Consider the following 24,757-nt stretch of genomic DNA (forward strand, 5'->3'; position numbering starts at 1 on the left):
GAATCACTTCAGTCGACTTCTGAAAATGGCAGCCACCAAATTTGTTCCCTGGGGCTTCAGAAAAACCTTCATCCCTTGTTGGAACCCAGAAAGTGAACAGTTCTGCGGCTGTTGGAAGAATGCAGGGAAAATGAAGACCCTGACGTGGCAACAGCATTTCAAGTCCCTTGATAAAGGACGCCTCTTAAGATGATAGGAAATAGTGGAGAGCGTAGACTTCACACGCTCAAGCCGAAAAGTGTGGAAACCCCTGCACCACCTGGGAGCAGCTGAGCTACAACCTCACTAGTGGCCCAGAATCAACATTGATGCCGTTGCTTCACAACTCTTAATAAACTCAGCAGGAAAGATAAGTGATGGTAAAAGCAGCCCTTACACACAAGGAAGTGGACAGCGTTCTGTTGACTACCAAGCCAGGCAAAGCAGCAGGAGTCGATGAGATTTACTCAGAATTCCAGAATTACTTAGGATTACAGGGGACGAAGTGGCCAGCAAAGCTGTTTACCAACATCCATAGCACAGGCACTGTCCCAAACGTCTGGCGCCTTTGTAAGATAGAGGCCATTGCCAAGCCAGGGAAATCACTTGACCCACGTAGCTACAACCCCTTCGCCCAGCTCTCAATAAAATATAAGGTCCTGGAATGCCTCCTGCTAAAGAGACTAAGTACCATCCTGGAAACAGCGATTTGGTTTCCCCCCCACCCCCCACCCCCAACAGGCAGGTTTTGTACCGGCTGCAGCTGCTTCAAGCAGGGCCTGACACTGACTTCGCACCTTGAAGCCGGTTTTCAGAAAGTCCTGAAGACGCGGAAACTGACTTTGTTGACTTATCCCATTCTTATGACAGTGTGGCATACAGGCATGATGCTGAAACTCTCCCAAGTCATCTGCCTTGTATCAACCCGACAACAAGACAACTCCATGAACAGCAACTGACAGTTCCGTGTGCACCTTGGAGATCAAATCAGCCGCCCACACGTAACAACCAACAACAAGTTCCCACAAGGATCAGTTCTCACAATGGCACCCCTTATTCTGATATCTGTCCCCTGGTTCTAGACTCACCAGCCAGAGGAAACATCCTATCCACATCTACCCTGTCACGTCCTATAAGAATTTTGCAAGTTTCAATGAGATCACCTCTCATTCTTCAAAACTCTAGAGAATACAGGCCTGGTTTCTGCAATCTCCTTGTAAGACAATCCTGCCATCCCAGGGATTAGTCTGATTGTACTCCCTCGATGGCAAGTATATCCTTCCTTAGATAAGAAGACCAAAACTGGACACAATACTCCAGTTCCGGTCTCACCAAGGCTTTACACAATTGCAGCAATACATCTTTACTCCTGTACTCCAAATCCCCTGTGCTTGTTGAACCTGCATACTAGCTTTTAGTGACTCTTGAAGAAGGACACCCCACATCTCTTTGGACATGAGCACTTCCCAACCTCTCACCACTTAAGCAATATGATGGTAAGGCTATTGTTACGACCGGGTGAGAAGGGGGGTCTAGGGTTCCCTCTCAGCCTTCACTTGGTCTTAGCGTAACAGGGTTTTATTTAAAACACGCTTTTTCTTTTAGCTCCCCCTTAGTGAATCCTTTCCAATTATAAGGCAAAGAAACCAGACAAACCGGTTTTCTTGCGTTTAAAGAAGAAAGGTTGAACTTTATTAAGCTTAAACTCTAATTCGGTTAACGCATATGGATACACGATGTGTCCACGCTAGCATGTATAAGCGATCAACACACATGCAGATAGAGACAGAAAAGAGCAGAAGAAATAAAGTAGAAAAGTTTGAGGCAATGTCTGAAGATGGTTTTGGTGACTGTTCTTCGGGCTCGCTGTAGAGTCCTTGATTGTAGGTAGCTCTTGCCTTTCGTTGGGCCTCAGTATTCTTAAACCTTGTTCGCTGCAGGCAACCTTTCTCTCTTGAGGCTCACGTCTTCAGTGGATTTGGAGTTTGGTGAGAAAGAGATGGGAGCAGACAGGAGAGATCTTCTCAGTCCAGGAGCAAACACTCTCTCCCTCCAGTTCAAACTGCCTTTAATTAAAAAAAACTCAGGTTGCCCAGCATGTTGGTCATGGTACTAGCTGGTTTGACCACGTCTGTTTGTGGATTCACCCATCTTAGCAGTCATTCTGGAATGTGAACTTCCTCACCTTCAATATCTGGTGATCAAAGTCCATTGTGGGTTGAATGTGTCAGGGAATGGTCCTTTGCCTCCACAAGCACTGTCTGTTAGTATGCACATGTTTTTTCCAGCCAGGGTTAATCTGTTTAACAAGTCATTTCAACGCTCCAGCAACATTTTAAAATAAATGTTGATATGACAAAATAAATATGCCTCATGGCAGGTTGGGGTCTGCATGACACTATACTTTTCAAACATGACAAAGTGTTGAGGTTCATTCCTCACGATTAATCGGAATTAATTTCAAAATATCAGACATTGAACAACTGACAGCAGTAAACAAGGCACAAAAACAAGAAATGCTGGAATCACTCAGCAGGTCTGGCAGCATCTGTGGAAAGAGAAGCAGAGTTAACGTTTCGGGTCAGTGACCCTTCTTCGGAACAAGGCACCTTGTGCCTCATGCTCCTGTGTTGAATACAGTAGATCAAGGGCTGATTATGATACACTGGACAGAGCGCTGACATCTGCAGGCCAATTTTCCAGATGGGATGCTCGGTGCCATTTCTTCCGTTGGGGTCCAGTGAATGGAGGGATGCGACAATTGTGGGGTGTTCAGGAAAAGCTACTGGCAAGTTTAAATATTGGTTGGCCAAGAAGAGAGGTCCATGGACTGGCAAAATGGGTGAAAGGGTGGAGATTAAGAAAGCACAGTGCAAGTATTGAGGGAGAGTCTAGAAGTGAATCTTGCATCAGAGAATATACCAGAGAAGTAGAAGCCTTAGTTTGAATAGATTAAGCAATGAAATAAAGGCCACAGAACAGTCTGGGAACAGAACTACAAGCAGCAGTCCTCATGGTTGTGAAGTTTTGGTGTCTGCCAATGACCTTGAGGATAAACTAATCAGAAAGGCAAAACAAATTGAATTAGGTAGTTCAAGGGAGTTTGGAGTTTATTCTGAGATACCAAATAAGAGGCAACCAGCTTTGTCGCCTAGGTGAACTTGTACTAAACAAGTCCTTGAAGTTGGAATTTATAAGGCGAGCGACTAGGCGTTTTGAAGAGCTAGCTGACAGATTCGGGGAAGGTTCCATTAGATTATTAGTGGATGATCCATCTCTGCCTCCTCCTGAAGTCCCCAGCATCACCGATGACAGTCTTCAGCCAATTCGATTCACTCCGCGTGATATCAAGAAACGACTGAAGGCACTGGATACTGCAAAGGCAATGGGCCCTTACAACATTCTAGCAATAGTACTGAAGACCTGTGCTCCAGAACGTGCCGCGCCGTTAGACAAGCTGTTCCAGTACAGCTACAACACTGGCATCTACCTGGCAATGTGGAAAATTGGCCAGGTATGTCCTGTACACAAGAAGCAGAACAAGTCCAACTCGACCAGTTACCGTCCCATTAGTCTACTCTCGATTATCAGTAAAGTGATGGAAGGTGTCGTCGACAGTGCTGTCAAGCAGCACTTACTTAGCAGTAACCTGCTCAGTGACGCTCAGTTTGTGCTCTGCCAGGGCCACTCAGCTCCTGACCTCATTACAGCCTTGGTCCAAACATGGGCTGGTGAGGTGAGAGTCCCTGACATCAAGGCAGCATTTGACCGAATATGGCATCAAGGAGCCATAGCAAAACTGGTGTCAATGGGAATCAGGGGAAAAACTCTCTGCTGGTTGGAGTCAAACCTAGCGCAAAGGAAGATAGTTGTGGTTGTTGGAGGTCAATCATCTTAGCTCCAAGACATCACTGCAGGAGTTCCTTGGCCCAACCATCTTCAACTGCTTCATCAATGATGTTCCTTCAATCATAAGATCAGAAGTGGGGATGTTCACTGATGCTTGCACAGTGTTCACCATTCGCGACTCCTCAGATACTGAAACAGTCCATGTAGAAATGCAGAAGACCTGGACATTATCCAGGCTTGGGCTGGTAAGTGGCGAGTAATATTGTGCCATACAAGTGCCAGGCAATGACCAACTCCAACAAGAGAAAATCTAACCATCTTCCCTTGATGTTCAATGGCATTATGATTGCTGACTCCCTCAATATCAACATCCTGGGGGGTTACCATTGACCAGAAACTGAACTGGTGTAGCCATATAAATACCGTGGCTACTAGAGCAGGTCAGAGGCTAGGAATCCTGCGGCGAGTAACTCGCCTCCTGACTCCCCAAAGCTTGTCCACCATCTACAAGGCACAAGTCAGGAATGTGATGGCATACTCTTTACTTGCCTGGACGGGTGAAGCTCCAACAACACTCAAGAAGCTTGACACCATCCAGGACAAAGCAGCCCGCTTCATTCACTAACATACATTCACTCCCTCCACCACCGACGAACAATGGCAACAGTGTGCACCATCTACAAGATGCACTGCAGCAATTCACCAAGGCTCCTTAGACAGCACCTTTTCAAACCCACATTTTCTTTCACCTAGAAGGACAAGGGCAGCAGATGCATGGGAACACCACCACCTGCAAGTTCCCCTCCAAGCCACACACCATCCTGACTTGGAACTATATCAACGTTCCTTCACTGTTGCTGGGTCAAAGTCCTGGAACTCCCTTCCTAACAGCACTGTGGGTGTACCTAATCCTAATCCTACATGGACTGCAGTGGTTCAAGACGGCAGCTCACCACCTCCTCAAGGGCAATTAGGGATGGGCAACAAATGCTGGACTAGCCAGCGACACCCACATCCCATGAATGAATTAAAAAAAAATTGGAAAATAGTGAATGTAACTCCTTTAGTCAAAAACGGGCGGGAGACAGAAAGCAGGAACCTACAGGCCAGTAAGCTTAATATCTGTCATAGGGAATATGTTGGAAGCTATTATTAAAGACGTTATTGCAGGACACTTAGAAAAATTGAAGGCAATCGGGCAGAGTCAGGATGATTTTGTGAAAGGGAAATCATGGTTAACTTATTTATTGGAGTTCTTTGAAAAAGTAACGTGCTCTGGATAAAGGGGAACCGATGGATGTACTGTACTTAGATTTCCAGAAAGCATTTGATAAGGTGTCACATCAAAGGTTATTGAGGAAAATAAAAGCTCCTGGTATAGGGGGTAACATATTGGCATGGATAGAAGATTAGCTAGCTAACAGGAAATGGAGAGTAGGCATAAATGGGTCATTTTCTGGTTGGCAAGATGGAACGGATGGTGTGCCACAAGGACCAGGGCTAGAACCTCTACTTCTAACAATTCATATTGGATGCAGGGACTGAAGTTATGTTTGCTAAATCTGCTGATGTCACTAAGATAGGTAGGAAAGTAAGTTGTGAAGAGGACATAAGGAGGATACAAAGGGATATAGATAGGTTAAGTGAGTGGGCAAAGATCTGGCAAATGGAGTGTAATGTGGGAAAATGTGAAATTGTCTATTTTGGCAGGAAGAATAAAAAAGAAGCATATCTGGTGAGAGGTTCAAGAGCTCTGAGATGCAGCGGGATCTGGGTGTCCTAGTTTACGAATCGCAAAAGGTTTGTATGCAGGTACAGCAAGTAATTAGGAAAGCTAATAGAATGTTATCATTTATTGCGAGGGGAATTGAATACAAAAGTAGGAAGGTTATGCAGGGCATTGGTGAGACCACATCTGCTGTACTGTGTGGAGCATTGGTCTCCTTATTTACATCCTTCCTTAAAAATGTTGGAAGCAGTTCAGAGAAGGTTTACCAGATTACTACCTGGATTGGTTGGATTTTCTTATGAGGAAAGGTTGGACAGGCTAGGCTTGTATCCGCTGGAGTTTCGAAGAATAAGGGGCAACTTCGTTGAAACATGTAAGATCCTGAGGCATCTTGACAGGGTGGATTTGGAAAGGATGTTTCCTTTTGTGAGAATCTAGAAGTAGGGTTCACTGTTGAAAATATGGGATCGCCCATTTAAGACAGAGATGAGGAGAAATGTTTTCCCTGAGGGTCATGAGTCTTTGGAACGCTCTGCCTCAAAAGGCTGTGGAAGCAGAGTCTTTGAATACTTTTAAGGCCGAAGTAGGTAGATGCTTGATGAGCAAGGCGGTGAAAGGTTATTAGGGGTTGCAGGAAAGTGGAGTTGAGGTTGCAATCAGATGAGCCATGATCTTATTGACTGGCGGAGCAGGCTCGGGGGGACCGAGTGGCCTACAGCTGCTCCTAATTCGTATGTTTGTCTGCTGATATGTTAGAGTGGACTCTCCCACAGCTGGAAATGTGATCTTAAAAATCTTTTTAGCTCTTGGTCACATATTCATGCAAGTGTAGATCAATCGATGTAAAAGCCACATTTCTGTTGGGTGACACTTTTCAGAGGGAAGTGTTTCTGAAACCGCCCAAAGAGGCAGCAGATTATGGAAATGGAACAAATGAGCCCATGGCTTGAATGGTGCTTCCAGGATGTGGGTACTTTTGGTTGAGTTGTTTTGTGCAAAATGGAATGTGTTAAACTATTGAGCAGATAGTCATAGAGTCATACAGCACTGAAACAGGCCCTTCGGCCCACCGAGTCTGTGCCAACCATCAACCACCCATGTATACTAATCCTACATGAATCCCATATTCCCTACCGCATCCCCACCTTCCCTCCATTCTCCTACCACCTACCTGCACTAGGGGCAGTTTACAATGGCCAATTTACCTATCAACCTGCAAGTCTTTGGCTGTGGGAGGAAACCGGAGCACCCGGAGGAAACCCACACGGTCACAGGGAGAACTTGCAAACTCCGCACAGGCAGTACCCAGAATAGAACCCGGGTCACTGGAGCTGTGAGGCTGCAGTGCTAACCACAGCGCCACTGTGCCGCCCCTGCAATATTTTATTGGTAGCAAAAAGGGAAACTTTCAGGCATCTCCATGATGTGTATTAATGATTTCTTATAGGGTGGTATCGTGGAATTTGAGAAATGTTATTTATAAGATTAGGGTAGAATTTAAAATTGGGTGTCAGACTTGTGGGTCTTTTAAATAGATTGGCTTAGATATTAAGCAGAGTAGGTCTGGAACAACTTTGTCAACAAACCTAATTACAGGCTGATACTTCCATCCTTCTTAATGTACCCCGAATTGCAAACACTGCGCAACATAAGGGAGGGGGAGAAATACCTGGATGTTTTATTCTGAAGGATAGTCACACCTCTTAGAACAGGGTCATCTGTTTTGGTCAGTGGTGAGGGACAGGAGGAAGTGACCATGAGTGAGGCAGGTAAAGGGACTGAGCAGACAGTAGTGGAAGAGCCTCAGACTTTGTAATTGTCAAACAGGTTTAAGGTGCTCTCAACCTGTGTGGACGAAAGCAAGGTCTGTAAGGTGGATGAGCAGACTGGCCATGGCATTGGTACAGGAAGCAGTTCAAGTGGGGGAAGCAAAAAGGAATGTTGTGGTAGTAGGGGATAATATAGTGAGGGGGAATTGATGCTTTTCTGTGCAGCCGAGAGTCAAGAAGGTCGTGTTGCCTACCTGGTGCCAGGGTTCGGGACATCTGCTCAGGGCTTCACGGGAACTTGGAGGGTAGACTCCAGTTGTCATGGTCCACGTAGGTACCAACAACATAGGTAGGACTAGGAAAGAGGTTGTGCTTCGACAGTATGAGGAGCTAGGCACCGTAGCTACAATAGCAAGTCAGAGGCTAGGAATCCTGCGGCGAGTAACTCACTTCCTGACTCCCCAGTGTCTGTCCATCATCAACAAGGCCCAAGTCATTGGTATGATGGAATACTCTCCACTTGCCTGGATGGGTGCAGCTCCGACAACACTCAAGAAGCTTGACACGATCCAGGACGAAGCAGGCTGCTTGATTGGCACCCCATCCACAAACATTCACTCCCTCCACCACTGACCCACAGTGGCAGCAGTGTGTACCATCTACAAGATGCACTGCAGCCACGCACCAGGGCTCCTTAGACAACGCCTTCCAAATCCAACGTCTACCACCTGGGAGGACAAGGGCAGCAGATGCATGGGAACAAAAAGGAAAAGAGTAAGTAACTTGAACATTGGTCCTCTAGAAAGTGAGAATGGGGAGTCAATAGGTAAGAAGGAAATGGCGGATGAAATGAACAAATATTTTGCTCTGTCTTCACTATAGAAGATACAGAAAACATTCCAGTAATAGCTGTAAATCAGGAGGTGGAAGGAAGAGAGGAACTTGATGAAATTACAATCATCAGGGAAGCGAAACTGAGCAAACTGATGGAGCTGTGGGCTGACAAGCCCCGGGTCCTGATGGGCTTCATCCTAGGGTCTTAAAAGAGATGGCCAATGAGGTAGTAGATGCGTTGCTAGGTTATGGAAAGGTTCGATCAGACTAGAAAGTAGCAAATATAACCCCTCTATTTGAGAAGTGGGGGGAGGCAGAAAACGGGTAACTATAGGCCAGTTAGCTTAACGTCTGTCATGGGGAAGGTGATAGAATCAATCATTAAGGAGGCTATAGCTGGGCACTTAGAAAAACAAGGTAATAGGGAATAGTCAGCATGGTTTTGTGAAAGGGAAGTCATGTTTAACAAATTTATTGGAGTTCTTTGAAGGAGTAACATACACTGTGGATAAAGGGGAGCCCGTTGACATACTGTACTTGGATTTCCAGAAGGCATTTGACAAGGTGCCACATAAAAGGTTATTGCACAAAGTAGGGGCTCATGGTATGGGGGGGGGTAACATATTAGCATGGATAGAAGATTGGCTGGCTGGAAGAAAGCAGACAGTATGCAAAAATGGATCCTTTTCTGATTGGCAGGATGTGACGAGTGAAGTCCCGCAGGGGCCTATGCTGGGGCCTCGACTTTTAACAATTTATATCAATGACTTAGATGAGGGAGCGACGGCATGGTAGCTAAATTTGCAGATGGCACAAAGATAGGTAGGAAAGTATGCTGTGAAGAGGACATGAGGTTGCAGACTGATATAGATCAGTTGAGTGAGTGGGCTAAAATCTGGCAGATGGAGTATAATGTGGGAAAATGTGAAGTTGTTCACTTTGGCAGGAAGAATACAAAAATACAAATTACCTAAACGGAGAACAACTGCAGAATTCCGAGATGCAGAGGATCCAGGTGTTCTAGTGCATGAGTCACAGAAGGTTAGCATGCAGGCACATTAAATCTTAACGAAGGCTAATGGAATGCTATCCTTTATTACGAGAGGAATTGAAAATAAAAGTAAGGATGTGATGCTTCAGTTATACAGGGCATTTGTGAGACCACATCTTGAATACTATATGCAGTTTTGGTCTCCTTATTTAAGGAAGGCTGTAATGTGTTGGAAGCAGTTCAGAGGAGGTTTACTTGATTGATAACTGGAATGAGTGTGTTGTCTTATGAGGAAAGGTTGGACAGACTGAGCTTGTTTTCACTGGAGTTTAGAAGAGTGAGGAGAGACTTGATTGAAGTATATAAGATCCTGAACGGTCTTGGAGCACTGCAAGGTGAATGTGGAAAGGATATTTCCTCTTGTGGGTGAGTTCAGAACTAGGGGCGGTGAGGGTACTGATTTAAAATTAGGGGTCACCCTTTTAGGACAGAGATGAGGAGAAATTTTTTTCTGAGGGTTGTGAGACTTTGGAACGCTCTGCTTCAGAAAGTGGTGGAAGCAGGGTCACTAAATATTTTTAAGGCGGAGGTAGATAGATTCTTGTTAGGCAAGGAAATCGAAGGTTATCGGCGGTAGATGGGAGTATGGAATTCAAGACACAAACAGATCAGCCATAATCTTATTGAATGGCGGAGCAGGCTGAAGGGGCCGAATGGTCTACTTCTAATTTGTATGTTCGTATGTGCTAGGTCCTCATAGAAAGATGATCTGTCTAAGAGGGCACTTACGAAGCTTGATTGTTCAATTTAACTGGTTGGGTACTCAGACTAGATGAGATGCTAGTTTAGAGTTATTTGAGTTAAGTGCTATGATGAAACATCCTGAAGTGGAGAATGTTTCAAGGCAAATGAAACAGTAGTAAAATTATATCTGGAGAAATGCGTACTTAACTTTCCATTCTTGGGTGACCCAAAGAAAATGAAACTAGTTATTTTTTAGTGATGCGTCAAATGCCAGTCTTCCTGATGGGTATTCAGTGCCGCTGGTTTCATAATATTTTTGGTGCGTGAAAATGGGTAATGTCTAGCTTGGGAAGCTAAGAAGATTAAAAGGATTTTTAAAAGTACTTCAGCTGCACAAACACTGGCTGTTATTGAGGCAGTGGATATGGAATTCTATTTGAGATAGTTTGAGAGATTCCATACAATGGCCCTGCTGTAAATAGTATGCCCATTGGATGTTATGTAGATAATTGTTCATTGTGGGATAATTTGCATTCTATAAAGTGTGTGGATTGACTTTGTTGGCAAGGAAATCTCTAAAATTAATGGGTGGATGCAAGTTATCAACTGTCTGGTTTACAAAAGGAAATACATGTACTGAAGAAATGGTTGGGGGTCCTCGAGGAGGGGTGTCTTGCAATGTAATACTTTGTATAGAATATGATATTTTTGAGTTGTTTGGACATTTTGGTTGGGCATAGTAACTCTAATTTTCATTTAGAGAGAGAGCAAGAAATGTGTTAATTGTATATTAATTGTGTTTGTATGCAGGTGATGGGCATTAATTGGGGATTCACTTGGGTCCCTATAAATAGACACAGACTTAAAGGGGCTGGATTTGTGCAGCAAATGGCGGCCGCCCTGAACGGGTGTTACGCCGCCACGATTACGCAGTGGGTGGCCATTTAACATATTGATGCCAGTTGTCACCCCCACCCCCACCCCCCACCTCAATCACCTGGTGGATAGTGGAAGATTCAGCGATTGTAATGCCATTGAATGTAAAGGGGAGATGGTTGGATTCTCTCTTTTTAGAGATAGTCATTGCCTGGCACTTGTGTGGCATGAATGTTGTCCAGGTCTTGCTGCATCAGGACACAGACTGCTTCAGTATCTGAGGAGTCGTGAATGGTGCTGAACATTGTGCAATCATCAGCGAATATCCCAACTTCTGACCTTATGATGAAGGAAGATCATTGATGAAGCAGCTGAAGGTGATTTGGCCTAGGATCTACCCTGTCTAGCCCATTCAGAATTTAAATGACCTTTATCAGGTCTCCTGTAAGACTTTTCTAAAGGGAAAAGCACCCCAAACTCTTCCATCTATCCTGATAGCTGTAATCTCTGTTCTGCTACCATCCTTGTAAATCTCTTTTTGTACTTTCTTCAGTGCTTCTATTTCCTTTTCTAATATGAAGATCTGAACTTTGCACAGTACTCTAAGTGCAACGTGATTATGGTTCTATAGAAGTTTAACATAGCTTCACTGGTTTTGAAACTTCTACCCTAGGAAATAAAATCTCAGTACTTTGTTTGCATTTTTAATGGCTTTGTTGACCTATAATGCTGCTTTTTACAATTTGTACCCCTGGATCCCTTTTGCTTTTCTATCCCATTCAGTTTCTTGTTCTGTAAGGTGTAAATGATTTTGTTTTTCCTACCAAAGTGCATCAAATTACATTATCAATTTTAAAGTTAATTTGCTACTTAACTGCCCACTTTGCAAGTTTTCTAATGTCATCTTGTATTGTGTTGCATTCTTCCTCAGTGTTAGCTATACACCCCAGTTTGATGATATCTGCAAATTTTGGTATTGAATTACTTGTTCCCAAGTGTAAATCTTTAATATAAATTATGATTAACAATGGTCCCAGCACTGATCCTTGTGGAGCACTGCATTCTATCATCTTCCAGTCTGAATAACTATCCTTTACTACTACTCTGCTTACTGTTTTTTTTTTAGGCAATTTGATATTCATTCAGTTATTTGTCCCCTGACTCCTCATGAACCAACCTTCATCATGAGCCTACATTGTAATGCTCTTGAAGATGTAGATGAATATTATTTATTCATATATACCAGTAGATTTTCTGTGACATTGCTCATGGTGAGGAGCATGCATCGGGGATGTGATGCCATATAATGCACTCTCGCATAAATAACGAAAATTCTGTTTTTACACAGTATTGAGATTTTTAGCAGTGTGTTTGGGTTGTATCTCAGAACTACTATGCTCTGAAAGGTAAAAATGCAAAGAATTCTTGTGCATTATGAATTTATTCAAATATATAAGTATTTTCCTTAATTAAAAGTTGTTTATATCACAGAAATGAGTAAAACAAATAAAATGAAATATTGAACCCAGGAATTAATTAATTAACTACATAGCTGAGATTCACATTTGAAATGACCTTAGCTGAGAATTGGGTGAAATCAAGTACAGCAGTCTAACAGCTATAAATTTGTTAAATAGTTGGGATTTATGAACTAAAAATGGCATTGCCAGAGAATTGGTGCAATGAAGGCCTTGAATTTCTGTATGATCTGGGTGGAATCGAATTAATTCATGGCAATAACTCAGAATTTTAAGCGTACGTGAGTTGTGCTCATAATCACTTTGTGCTGGAGTATCCGTGACCTACTGAGTTGGCTCTAATGCTCATTCACCCAGAACAGTCCCCGTGCACAAAACTGGCTGCCTCCCCAGGTCAGAATAGTGAGTTTCTGCTGATTGTGCCCATATTAGAGGTGTTTATCACGTTGCACCTATGGTCACAAGAATCCAGCATTAATCACATGATCTGCAGTGACCCAACAGTCAATCCAAGCCTGACAGATCCTTTTCTGCTGCTACTGCTGCTGCAGTTATTTAAAATTGATCTGCCCTAGGTACATAAGACCTGCGACCAGGCAGTTAATTGAAACCGATTAAGTCGTAAGACCAAGAGCATTATATAAGTCAGTTGATTTGCCCTGACCTGCTGCAGATCAATTTGTTAAGTTGAAGAATGGTTCATTTCTTGGCACTCCCACTCCTCTCTTCTTTGTGATGCTTGGAGATGCCCTGTTCCAGTCACCTAATCAATGCCATGTTCCAGTCACCAATCGATTATGCTGCTTGATCTCACTGATTCATGGCAGATTTTATGTTTGGGCTTATGGCAATGAGCTTCTGTAGAGACCTCGGCTTACTTCACCTTGGCAAAACTGTGAAGTGTCCAGCACATTCTTGGCATATTTTGCCAATGCGTCTCCAGCAGAAACTCCACACCAATGTAAATGGTGTGGTATAAAACGTGGCAGGCTATGTCTGTCCAGACTGTTTTTAATTGGTTGGATGTTGATCCAGTGAAATTTTGTACCTGTTGGATGATTGTTGACTAAATAGATATTATAACATTTTACTACAACATTAAGGTAGCAAGATGCCATCTGTACTGAGCATAACAAACTCTCCCATCTGATTTTCACCTCTCTCTGCACGCTGTCTTACCCCCTCCACCCCCCCACCAGAAATGGGAGACATTTTAACTTCTTCCAATAAATATAGGGTGTGAGGAGCAGCGCTCAAAGCTGTGTCTGTTGATATGCTCTTTAACATGCCCCTCAGAAAAAAGTACCTTGCTTTTCTGTGAGCTTTAGTTAGTAGTTGGTGCTTTGAGGCACAGCTGCCCTGATGTGATGTTGACTGGAGCACATGAGGCATGTGTACCTGCCAGTGGTTGCTGCTCGGGCTGGGGAGGAGAGGGGGTTGGTGGAGAAAATTAACCATGAAAGGTAAAGGGAGCCCAACAGCAAAGTTAGCCTGGTTGGAGGGATTGGGGAGGAAGGGAAGGGGAGGATTACGGGGGGGGCAGGGTGAGGAATGGTATGGGATGGGGAGGAGGAATGGGTGAGAGTGGGGGTAATGGGGTGGGGGCCAGAATGAGGGTGGGGATGGGATGGAAGGCGGAGGGACGGTCTGGAGTGGAGGGCAGATGGCATGGGGTGGGGGGAGGTGGGGATGGAGTAGAGCTTGGGGTTGGGACGGCATGAGAGGGGGAGGGGAGGAAATAGGATGGCATGGGATGGGTTTTTTTATTCGTTTGTGGGATGTGGGCGTCGCTGGCTAGGCCAGCATTTATTGCCCATCCCTAATTGCCCTTGAACTGAATGGCTTGCTCAGCCATTTCAGAGGGTGTTTAAGAATCAACCACATTGCTGTTGGTCTAGAGTCACATGTAGGCCAAACCAGGTAATGACTGCAGGTTTCCTTCCCTGAAGGACATTAGTATTTAGATGAGCACTTGAAATGCCATAGCATACAAGGCTACGGGCCAAGTGCTGGAAAATGGGATTAGAATAGATAGGTGCTTGATGGCTGGCCAAATGGCTGACACGATGGGCCAAAGGGCCTGTTTCTGTACAGTATATCTATGACTCCAGTGAACCAGACGGGTTTTTACAGCAATCGACAATGGTTTCATGGTCACCATCAGACTAGCTTTTAATTCCAGATTTATTAATTGAATTCAGATTTTGCCATTTGACAATACCACTATGTCACTGCCTCCCCGCAAGAGAAGTACTGTTGCAATAAAGATACTAATTGCACTACAAATGTTTTGTGGGTCGGACTGTCAGGAGCCCAACAACAAATTTATCCTGGCATGGGAGTGGGGTGGGGGGAATGCATGGGAGGTCTGGAATATGGGATTGAGATGGCTTGGGAGGGATGGAATGGGGGCTGTGTATGGCAATTTCATCGCCATCTTAGATTAAAGGGGTCAAAGTGACCAGATTAATCTTGACCACGTGGATATGCTGTATTTATTCTGCAAGATTTAGTTTCATTGAAATTGAGTTGTAATCTTAGAAAAGTGAATGTCATAGGTGAATGCAGGAAAGGCATACAGTAACTGTGTGACACCTAATTTTAATTAGAATATCTAAAATGTCCAGCTCCTGGACTATTTTGGTTCCAAACTGAAAATGTTAGAATTATAGTTGGATCATCATATTACAGTTCATTTTGGGAGGTGGCAAAGGGCTCGCAGAGAATGGGTTAAACATCATGAACATCATTGGGCGGCACATTGGTTAGCACCGCAGCTTCTCAGCTCCAGCGACCCGGGTTAGGTTCTGGGTACTGCCTGTGCACAGTTTGCAAGTTCTCCCTGTGACCGCGTGGGTTTCCGCCGGGTGCTCCGGTTTCCTCCCACAGCCAAAGACATGCAGGTTGATAGGTAAATTGGCCATTGTAAATTGCCCCTAGTGTAGGTGGTAGGAGAATGGTGGGTATGTGGTAGAGAATATGGGGTTAATGTAGGATTAGTATAAATGGGTGGTTGTTGGTTGGCACAGACTCAGTGGGCCAAAGGGCCTGTTTCAGTGCTGTATCTCTATTTTTAAAAAAGTATATAAGTGAAGAAAAATAGAGTCAGGAAAAATAAATTGAAGCAAATTGACAATGCCATAAAAGGTAGGGCAGGAAAGCAAGTGCGTGGACAGATCCCCAAGGACTAAGAATAAGCAAGAGCTTTTAAATTGCTGCCAAAATTAGGCTGGTGGCTGGAGCTTGATTGGTAGAAAGTGAGGATTTGAAGGCCAAGGTATGGGCCAGAGGTCCGAAAAGCTTCTGGAGGTTTGAGGTGACTGAGGAGAAGGAAAAAAAAAAGTGTCCAGGACAGAGAACCTTCAAGGGGAGGGAGGGAAGCCTGGTAGCCTAATGAAAAGGCAGAGCGGGCAGTGCAAATACCTGGGATATCAAGAGTGGGAAGTCTAAAAAGGGTGTGATGGAAAACCCACATGTCAAATGGAAAATATTAATTTTGTCGTATGAGACACTGCCTGAGACTCTTTTTTTTTTTCACTGGTCGTTATTGCAAATAACTTTTTAAAAAACAGAACAGAAGATGGCCACACACAATTTTCATATGAGAAGCCAAAGGCCGGCTGGTAGCCAGAGGTGATTATCCAGTCTAGCCAGAACAATAGGGGTGCGCTCTGATTCAGTCACCTAGAATGGTTTTGTCAATGTTGGTCATCAAAAGCCATTGACCCAAATATGTCTGAACAACTTTGAATTTCTAAGATCATTCCAGAAACTTTTTCAAACAGAGGTGGTCACATGACATGACTACCTGTGTATCTCCTGAGAGTTAGTGATTTGTGCCTCAGAAGGCAGACGGTAACTGAACTCCAAGGAAGAAAGCACCTCTCTCTTTCTCCCTCTCCAGCAAAGTCCCAGGGGAGCCTCGGCTGCAGCTAAACCTCAAATCTACAGATCCTCACAGTCAGCAAAAGAGGATGGATAAAGCCTCTTTACAGCCTTCTGGAACCAGAGAAGCAAGCCCGAATTGTGCATCTGGGCCAGCGAGGACTTCAAGACTGCAATTTCGATAAAGGACACTGGGACTACACTACCGTATTTAAATTCCATTTTTATTAAGGACTGTACTGAAACCTCCCAACTGTGTTTTTCCCCCTCTGTATCTATTTGTATGTGTGTGTCTCGTATGAATGTGAGCGTGGGTGCGTTGCGTATTTTGGTAATTTTAACTGGTTTAGAGTAATAAGGTTAATAAACTTACATTTTTCTTGTTTAAGCTCAAGAAAACCTGTCTAGTTTATTTACAACTACAATTAGAGGAGCAGGAGCAAGTGCTCACTGAGGTGGTAAGTTAAATCAGTATGTTAAAAGAATAAACCCTGTTGCGGTCAAACCAGAGAAGGGGTGAAAGAGGAGCCTGAGACCCCTTCCTCACCTGGTCATAACAGGGGAGAAAGTAAAAAGAACAAAATTAAAAATAATTTAAAACTATATATTCGAAAAAAAATGTGTGAAGTAAAGCATTTACTTGTAAACATAATAATGGCTATTTCTTTTCCAAATGTTCCCCCACTCTTCCTGAAACCAGTGTTTCATAGTCCAGGTGCCAGCTCTTCATCTGTGTCTTCAGACAGTGTCAGTACAAAGAGGGGGCATTGTATCTGTAGTAATATTTCTCTGACTTTCCAGTTCAGAATATAACAGGTCACATCAATTGAGGTGCTGTAGTTATTTTATAACTCTAAAGAAACATTCAGAAACAACAGTTTTTATGAGAAAGTAGCTTCTCGCACGTCTTTTCCAGTGAGCGCAACTCGAACAAAGGAATGGTCAAGTCCTTTTTCTTGAGATAAACTGGTTGTTTTTCTACACTGTCTTGATGAAATGCGAATGTAGTTCTCCTGAAAGTCCATGCAAATCCTCTAGTTCTTCTTATTTTTAGAACAGTTCTTCAGGCCTTGTACTGACCTCTTGTAACACCTTTTCCAGGTTTGTTGCTAGGCAGAATAGGTTTTTGCTTGTGACAGTTTCTCACAGTACAGCAAAGCTGATATCCTTTGTTTATCTGTTTCTTGTTCATGCTGACAGACAAAAGACAATCTTTCTCAAGGCAGTTTGAAGCAAAAAACAAGCCTATGATGCCTTTTTGAACTTGAGATGCTGCTGATGCCAATATTAGAATATTTTCATAGCATCATAAATTGGTTACAGCTCAGAAGGAAGCCATTTGGTGCGTCATGTCCATGCTGACTCTTGGCAAGAGTAACTCAGCTAGTCTCACTCCCCCACCCTTTCCTCATAGCCTGTAAATTTTTCTCTTGAGGTGCTGATCCAATTCCATTTTGAAAGCCACAATTGAATCTACCTCCACCACACTCTCAGATGTGCATTTCAGTTCTTAACCACTTGCTGAATAGAAGGAATGGCAAACAAAGGTTATTTGGGCATGAAAGTTTTTGATAGCCCTATTCTATACGTTCACTGGCAACAGCAAAGCATTACATACACAAATTCTATGTGCCGTTTCTTCAGTCGAGTGCTGTTTTACTGCTGCAGCTCATGTATGATTCATGCATGCGCAGTTTGTGCAAAATTGCATGAGTGACTTTGCAAGTATAACCACACCTCCCTAAATATTGGGGTAAGGTCAATATAAGCCTGTATGGATGGACTGTCAACATAGTCGTTTTGTATAGATACACTATGATGTACTTGAGCTGTGGTGAGTGTTTGTGGTAGTCGCTTGGATTGATGACAATAAGGGAAAGCCCTATTTCAGAAGGTTTGCATTGCCTGTAAAGAATGTAAAGTTGTTGAATGCTCAAGTGTTGCCAGTGAATTGATCGAGGGAGAATGATTTTAGCTTTTACTAAGCTTTTAATCGCAATCAATATGTCCTTTGTCGTATATAGCACAACCTTGTTCTCCTTATTACTGGATCTGAGGATGGGGTGATACAGTAATTCTTTGTTTCAATTGGACCTCTCCACTGTACCAAAATCTCTCCTACAAAAAACACTTGCCCTTCAAACTGGTCTAATCAGTATGAATCTTTCTGCTGTAGATAATTTCTAGTTAAAGATATTCATTTTTAGGTCACCATGCAACTCATATGACTTTAATTAATAACATGTGGGATGTTTTGAAAAACAGAGAAACCATAGAGGCTTAGAGTACAGAGAGAGGCCATTTAGTATGTTTTGTTATTGCCAACTCGTTGCTCAAGCAATCCAAACGTAATCCCTGACCTAAAACAAAAACAGAAAATACTGGAAATATTCAGCAAGTCAGGCAGCATCTGTGGAGAGAGAAATAGTTCAGATTTCAGGTGGATCAACTTTTTATCGGAACTGGGAAAAGTTAGAAATGTAATAAGCTTTAAGCAAGTGAAAGCAGAAGGGTTGGAAAAAGAAAAAAGGGAAGGTCTGATAGAGTGGAAGACAGGAGAGATTAAATGACAAAAGGGTTGGCAGTGCAAGGCCTAAGGGAATGGTAATGGGACAAATAGATAAACAAATGATGGGTCTAGAGGAGGTATGAATGGAAACAATTATGAATGGCTGCTGTCCAAGAGCAAAAGAAGAGAAAAACGAGAGTAAAACCAAAACCTGCAAAGAAAATGGAAACAAAATGGGGGCAGGGGTTATGGTCTGAAGTTGTTGAACTTAGTGATGAGTCCGGAAAGCTGTAAAATGTCTAATTGAGGTGCTGTTTCTCGAGTTTATGTTGAGCTTCATTGGAATACTGCAGGAGGCAAAGAAAGGCCAACATGAGAGCAAGATGGAGAAATAAAATGACAGGTGACTGGAAACACGGCGTCAGGCTTGTGGCCTGAACAGAGGTCTTCTGCAAAGTGGTCAACCAATCTGCGTTTGGTCTCCCTAGTGTAGAGCAGATCACATTATGAGGAGCGAATATAGTATACTACATTGAAAGAGGTACGTGTAAATTGCTGTTTTACCTAGAAGGAGTTTTTGGGGTCTTGGACAATAAGGATAGAGGAGTTGAAAGGGCAGATGTTGCTTCTCCTGCCCTTGCATGGAAAGGTGCTATGGGAAGGGGAGTGGGTGTTGGGGTTGATTGAGGAGTGGACCAGAGTGTTGTGGAGGGAATGGTCCCTTTGGAATGCTGAAAGGGGAGGAAAGTGGAAGATGAGTTTGGTGGTGGTGTCACTCAGGAGATGACTGAATTGGAGTAGGATGAGCCATTGAATACGAAGGCTGGTGGGGTGGAAGATTAGGACAAGGGGGATCCTATCATGGTTTTAGGAGGGAGGGGAAGGGTGGGAGCAGAAGTGCGGGAAATAGGATGGACAAGTTTGAGGGCCCCGTCAACTACGGTGTTGGTTGTGGGGGGGTGGGTGGGTGGCAGGGAAGTGGCGGGGGAATCCTCAACTGAGGACAAAGGAAGAACACTAGTATGAAAATTAACATTTTCAGCACAGATATGACCGAGACAGAGGTCTGAATTTTATGGACACCCCTGAGGCAATTTGTGGGGGGGGGCCTTGGAATCGCGGCAGGGTGGGGTGGTGGGGGGGAACGGGCGGAAGGCCTGTTGCTGCGGGTGGGATAGGCTGATGACGGCTTCTTTTCCAGAGGCGACTTGAGGCCCTTAAGCGACTTATTAATCTGCTGTCCTTTCCTGCTCTGGCCTACGTATGACTCCAGACTCGCAATGTGGTTGACTCTTAAATGCCCTCTGAAATGGCCCAGCAAGCCACTCAGTTGTATCAAACCGGTACAAAGTCGATAAGGAATGAAATTGGACGGACCACCCGGCATTGACCTGGACACCGGAAATGACAACAGCAAACGCAGCCCTGTAGTCCCTGCAGAATCCTCCTTACTAACATCAGGGGGCTTGTGCCAAAGTTGGGAGAGCTGTCCCACAGACTAGTCAAGCAACAGCCTGACATAGTCATACTCACGAAATCATACCTTGCAGACAATGTCACAGACATTGTCATCACCATCCCTGGGTATGTCCTGTCCCACTGGCAGGACAGACCCAGCAGAGGTGGGGGCACAGTGATGTACACCGGAAGGGAGTTGCCCTGGGAGTCTTCAACATCGACTCTGGACCCCATGAAGTCTCATGGCATCAGGTCAAACATGGGCAAAGAAACCACCTGCTGATTACCACCTACCGCTGTGCCCCCACCCACCCCCACCCTAAGCTGATGAGACAGTACTCCTCCATGTTGAACACCACTTGGCGGAAGCACTGAGCGTGGCAAGGGCGCAGAATGAACTCTGGGTGGGGGACTTCAATGTCCATTACCAAGAGTGGCTCAGTAGCATCACTATTGACTGAGATGGCTGAGTCCTAAAGAACATAGCTGGTAGACTGGGTCTGCGGTAGGTGGTGAGGGAAGCAACAAGAGGGAAAAATATACTTGACCTTGTCCTGTCCAATCTACCTGCCGCAGTTGCATTTGTCCATGACAGTATTGGTAAGAGTCACCACCGCACAATTCTTATGGAGGCCAAGTCCCGTCTTCACATTGAGGACACCCTCCATCGTGTTGTGGCACTACCACCATGCTAAATGGGATAGATTTCGAACAGATCTAGCAATGTAAAACTGGGCATCCATGAGGAGCTGTGGGTCATCAGCAGCAGCAGAATTGTACTCGACCACAATCTGTAACTGTATGTACCCCACTCTACCATTACCATCAAGCCAGGAGACCAACCCTGGTTCAGTGAGGAGTGCAGGAGGGCATGCTAGGAGCAGCACCAGGCATACCGCAAAATGAGGTGTCAACCTAGTGAAGCTACAACCCAGGACGACTTGAGTGCCAAACCGTGTAAGCAGCATACGCTAGACAGAGCTAAGTGATCCCACTTTCCAATGAAATCACAAGAGAACGCTCCTCATAGAGCCATTTCATAGGGAGATACAGCACTGAAACAGGCCCTTCGGCCCACCGAGTCTGTGCCGACCATCAACCACCCATTTATACTAATCCTACATTAATCCCATATTCCCTACCAAATCCCCTCAATTCTCCTACCACCTAACTACACTAGGGGCAATTTACAATGGCCAATTGACTTATCAACCTGCAAGTCTTTGGCTGTGGGAGGAAACCGGAGCACCCGGCGGAAACCCACGCAGTCACAAGGAGAACTTGCAAACTGCGCACAGGCAGTACCTAGAACCGAACCCGGGTCGCTGGAGCTGTGAGGCTGCGGTGCTCGCCACTGTGCCACCCTCTTTCCAATAAAATGTCAGAAAATACAACAACTACGACCGCAACAAAACCTCTCCACCTTCCACTTTCAGAAACTCCCGCTGAAGGTTGACGCATGCGTGAATACCCGATGCTGTTGCAGTACTCACGCGTATGTGCGGAGGCCGACCAGTCGCGTTACGTGATGACGTTTCCCGTGCATGCGCCAACCAGTCCTGGCAAGGCAGAACACCGCGCACGCGCAGAGAGCAGGAGTCCGTTTGTGCATGTGTGCAGTCTGATGATGTCAGCGGGCCGCTGCGTTGTCAGGAATCACTTTGTTAGCAAAATGGAAGTAGAGGGATAATTCTGTTTCAGTTCCAAACTCTGTTTGATGACTCTCGCTGGCCTTGTTTGAATGCCTGCTTTCCTTGGTTATCGACTTTAAGGCTGGTAGTCGACTTCACCCAAATGTGCTTAGATTTTAACCTTTCTTCATAAAATCGAAGGACCCAATTTAATGCAAACAAAAATTGCTGAAAAAATAAACACCAAAATCCAAGAAATACATCTTAGATACATGAAGTACTCATCACAATCAATTAGCTTGACATTTTAAGTTGTTGGGCATCCTAATGTCTTCCGATAAGCAACTTTATTAAGTCTGGTTTTTATGGTGACTTTGCACAAACACTTTTGATTGAGTAGTTTATACCCAGTAATTACGTTTTCAGTTATATGCAAATTTTGATAAGCACATGTGAAAAAATATATCAGTGTGTTATCTTGTACTTGAGTGAAGCTTGTGCAGCACCCCTCTTGGTGGAACGGAAAACCATTTCCTGGTCTATTTACAACTGCTGTTCCACATATAAAACAATCAAATAATTTAATTAGCAGAAAAAAAGGAAATACAATCTGCGACCATGTTGCCTCACATCCATGTGATAGAATTTCCTTATTTATGTACATTTTAAATTAAATGAAAACTTTGCAACTTGCTCACTGCTGCTATTAAGATCATATTAATTTTGATTATGCAAAGTGAATATAGTTTATGGTTATTTGAATTTTGTTAAAGATGCCGTTAGATATTGAGTTTTGGCATACTTTTGGACAAGTTTACAACTCTAGTGCTAGAGATGTATACAGATGTTGTACCTTTTTTGCTTATGCTTGACCACCAGCTCTATTGTGCACAAAAAAGTAACCCATCCCTCCTGTTGGATCTGTTTAATTGTAGGCTTATTTTACTTCGGGTCACTGATTCTGAAGTATTTACCAAGCTGCCTGAAGTGTACTTCTAGTCATTTAAACAGATATCATGGTGGAAATGTCCCATTAATAATGGAAGAAAGTGGCAGGTTAGAAGATTGGACAGAATATAAAATGCAGCAAAGAATGACTAAAAGATTAATTAATAAGGAGGGAAAAATTAGAGTACGAGAGAAAGCTGGTGAGAAATATAAAGACAGATAGTAAGAGTGTCTATGGATATTTAAAAAAGAAAAGAGTTAAAAGTGAGCGTTGGTCCTATAGAAAGTGAGTCCAGGGAATTAATAATGGAAAATAAGGAGATGGCAGAAGAATTGAAAAGGTATTTTGCATCGGTTTTCAGCATAGAAGATACCAGTAACATCCCAGAATTGCTGTAAATCAAGAAATGGAAGTGATTGAGGAACTCAAGAAAATTACAAACACTAGGGAAGTGGTACTGAGAAAATTGGTGGAGCTGCCGGCTGACAAATCCCCGGGTCCTGAAGGACTTCATCCTAGGGTTTTAAAAGAAGTGGCTGGCGAGATAGTTGATGTGTTGGTTTTAATTTTCCAAAATTCCTTTTAGATTCGGGGAAGATTCCATTAGGTTGGAAAAAAGCCAGTGTAACTCCTTTATTCAAAAAGGGAGGGAGACAGAAAGCAGGAAACTACAGGCCAGTTAGCTTAACATCTGTAATATGGAAAATGTTAGAAGCTATTATTAAAGACTTTGTAGCAGGGCACTTAGAAAAATTGAAGGTAACCGGGCAAAGTTGACGTGGTTTTGTGACAGGGAAATCATGTATAACCAATTTATTGGAGTTTTTTGAAGAAGTAACATGTGCTGTGGATAAAGGGGAACCGGTGAATGTACTGTACTTAGAGTTCCAGAAGACATTTTTGCCACATCAAAGGTTATTGCAGAAAATAAAAGCTCCTGGTGTAGGGGGTAACATATTGGCATGGATATAACATTGGCTAGCTAACAGAAAACAGAGTAGGCATAAATGGGTCATTTTCCTGGATGGCAAGATATAACCAATGGTGTGCCACAAGGATCAGTGCTGGGGCCTCCACTTTCTATAATTTATATAAATGACTTGGATGAAGGAACCAAAGGAATGGTTGCTAAATCTGCTGATGTCACAAAGGTAGGAAAGTAAGTTGTGAAGAGGATGTAAGGAAGATACAAAGGGATATGGATAGGTTAAGTGAGTGGGGAAAGATCTGGCAAATGGAGTTTAATGTGGGAAAATATGAAATTGTCCATTTTGGCAGGAAGAATAACAAAGAAGCATATTATCTAAAGGGTGAGAGATTGCAGAGCTCTGAGATGCAGAGGGATCTGGGTGTCCTAGTGTATAAATCATAAAAGGTTAGTATGCAGGTATAGCAAGTAATTAGGAAAGCTAATAGAATGTTAATCATTTGTTGTGAGAGGAATTGAGTACTAAAGTAGGGAGGTTATGCTTCAGTTGTACAGGGCATTGGTGAGACCACATCTGGAGTACTGTGTACAGTATTGTTTATTTAACGGAGGATGTAAGTGCGTTGGAAGCAGTTCATAGGTTTAGTAGACTAATACCTGGAATGGGTGGGATGTCTTATGAGGAAAGGTTGGACAGGCTCGGCTTGTATCTGCTGGAGTTGAGAAGAGTAAGTGGCGACTTAATTGAAACATATAAGATTCTGAGGGGTCCTCACAGGGTGGATGTGGAAAAGATGTTTCCTCTTGTGGGAAAATCTAGAACTATGGTTCACTATTTAAAAATAAGGGGTTGCCCATTTAAGATAGAGATGAGGAGAATTTTTTCGTCTGAGGGTTATGGGTCTTTGGAACTCTCGTCCTCAAAAAGCAGTGGAAGCAGAATCTTTGAATATTTTTAAGGCAGAGGTAGATAGATTCTTGATAAGGGGATGAAAGATTATTGGAGGTAGGTGGGAATGTGGAGTTGAGGTTACAATCAGATCCGCCATAATCTTATTGAATGGTCGAGCAAGCTGAAGGTGCGGAGTGGCCTAATCCTGCTCCTAATTCATTTGTTTGTTTGTATATAGTATGTTGTACTTCCATAG

At 43.6% G+C, this 24,757-nt stretch overlaps 1 protein-coding gene across 15 annotated transcripts in view; it reads left to right on the forward strand.

Annotated features, from left to right (window-relative positions):
• The window catches only part of dennd3a (DENN/MADD domain containing 3a), a 220,883-nt gene that overhangs the window by 10,280 nt on the left and 185,846 nt on the right, over positions 1-24,757 (forward strand). Inside the window, exon 1 of one of the 15 annotated variants that reach the window (XM_068031311.1) lies at positions 16,551-16,592. The exons of the other annotated variants lie outside the window; for them this stretch is intronic. The gene's annotated coding sequence lies outside the window, so the exon portion shown is untranslated. Of the gene's footprint in view, positions 1-16,550; positions 16,593-24,757 lie in introns of those variants that run through there. 15 annotated transcript variants of the gene reach the window in all.

Source organism: Heterodontus francisci, chromosome 5, assembly GCF_036365525.1.
Source record: "Heterodontus francisci isolate sHetFra1 chromosome 5, sHetFra1.hap1, whole genome shotgun sequence".
Classification (NCBI taxonomy): Eukaryota; Metazoa; Chordata; class Chondrichthyes; order Heterodontiformes; family Heterodontidae; genus Heterodontus; species Heterodontus francisci.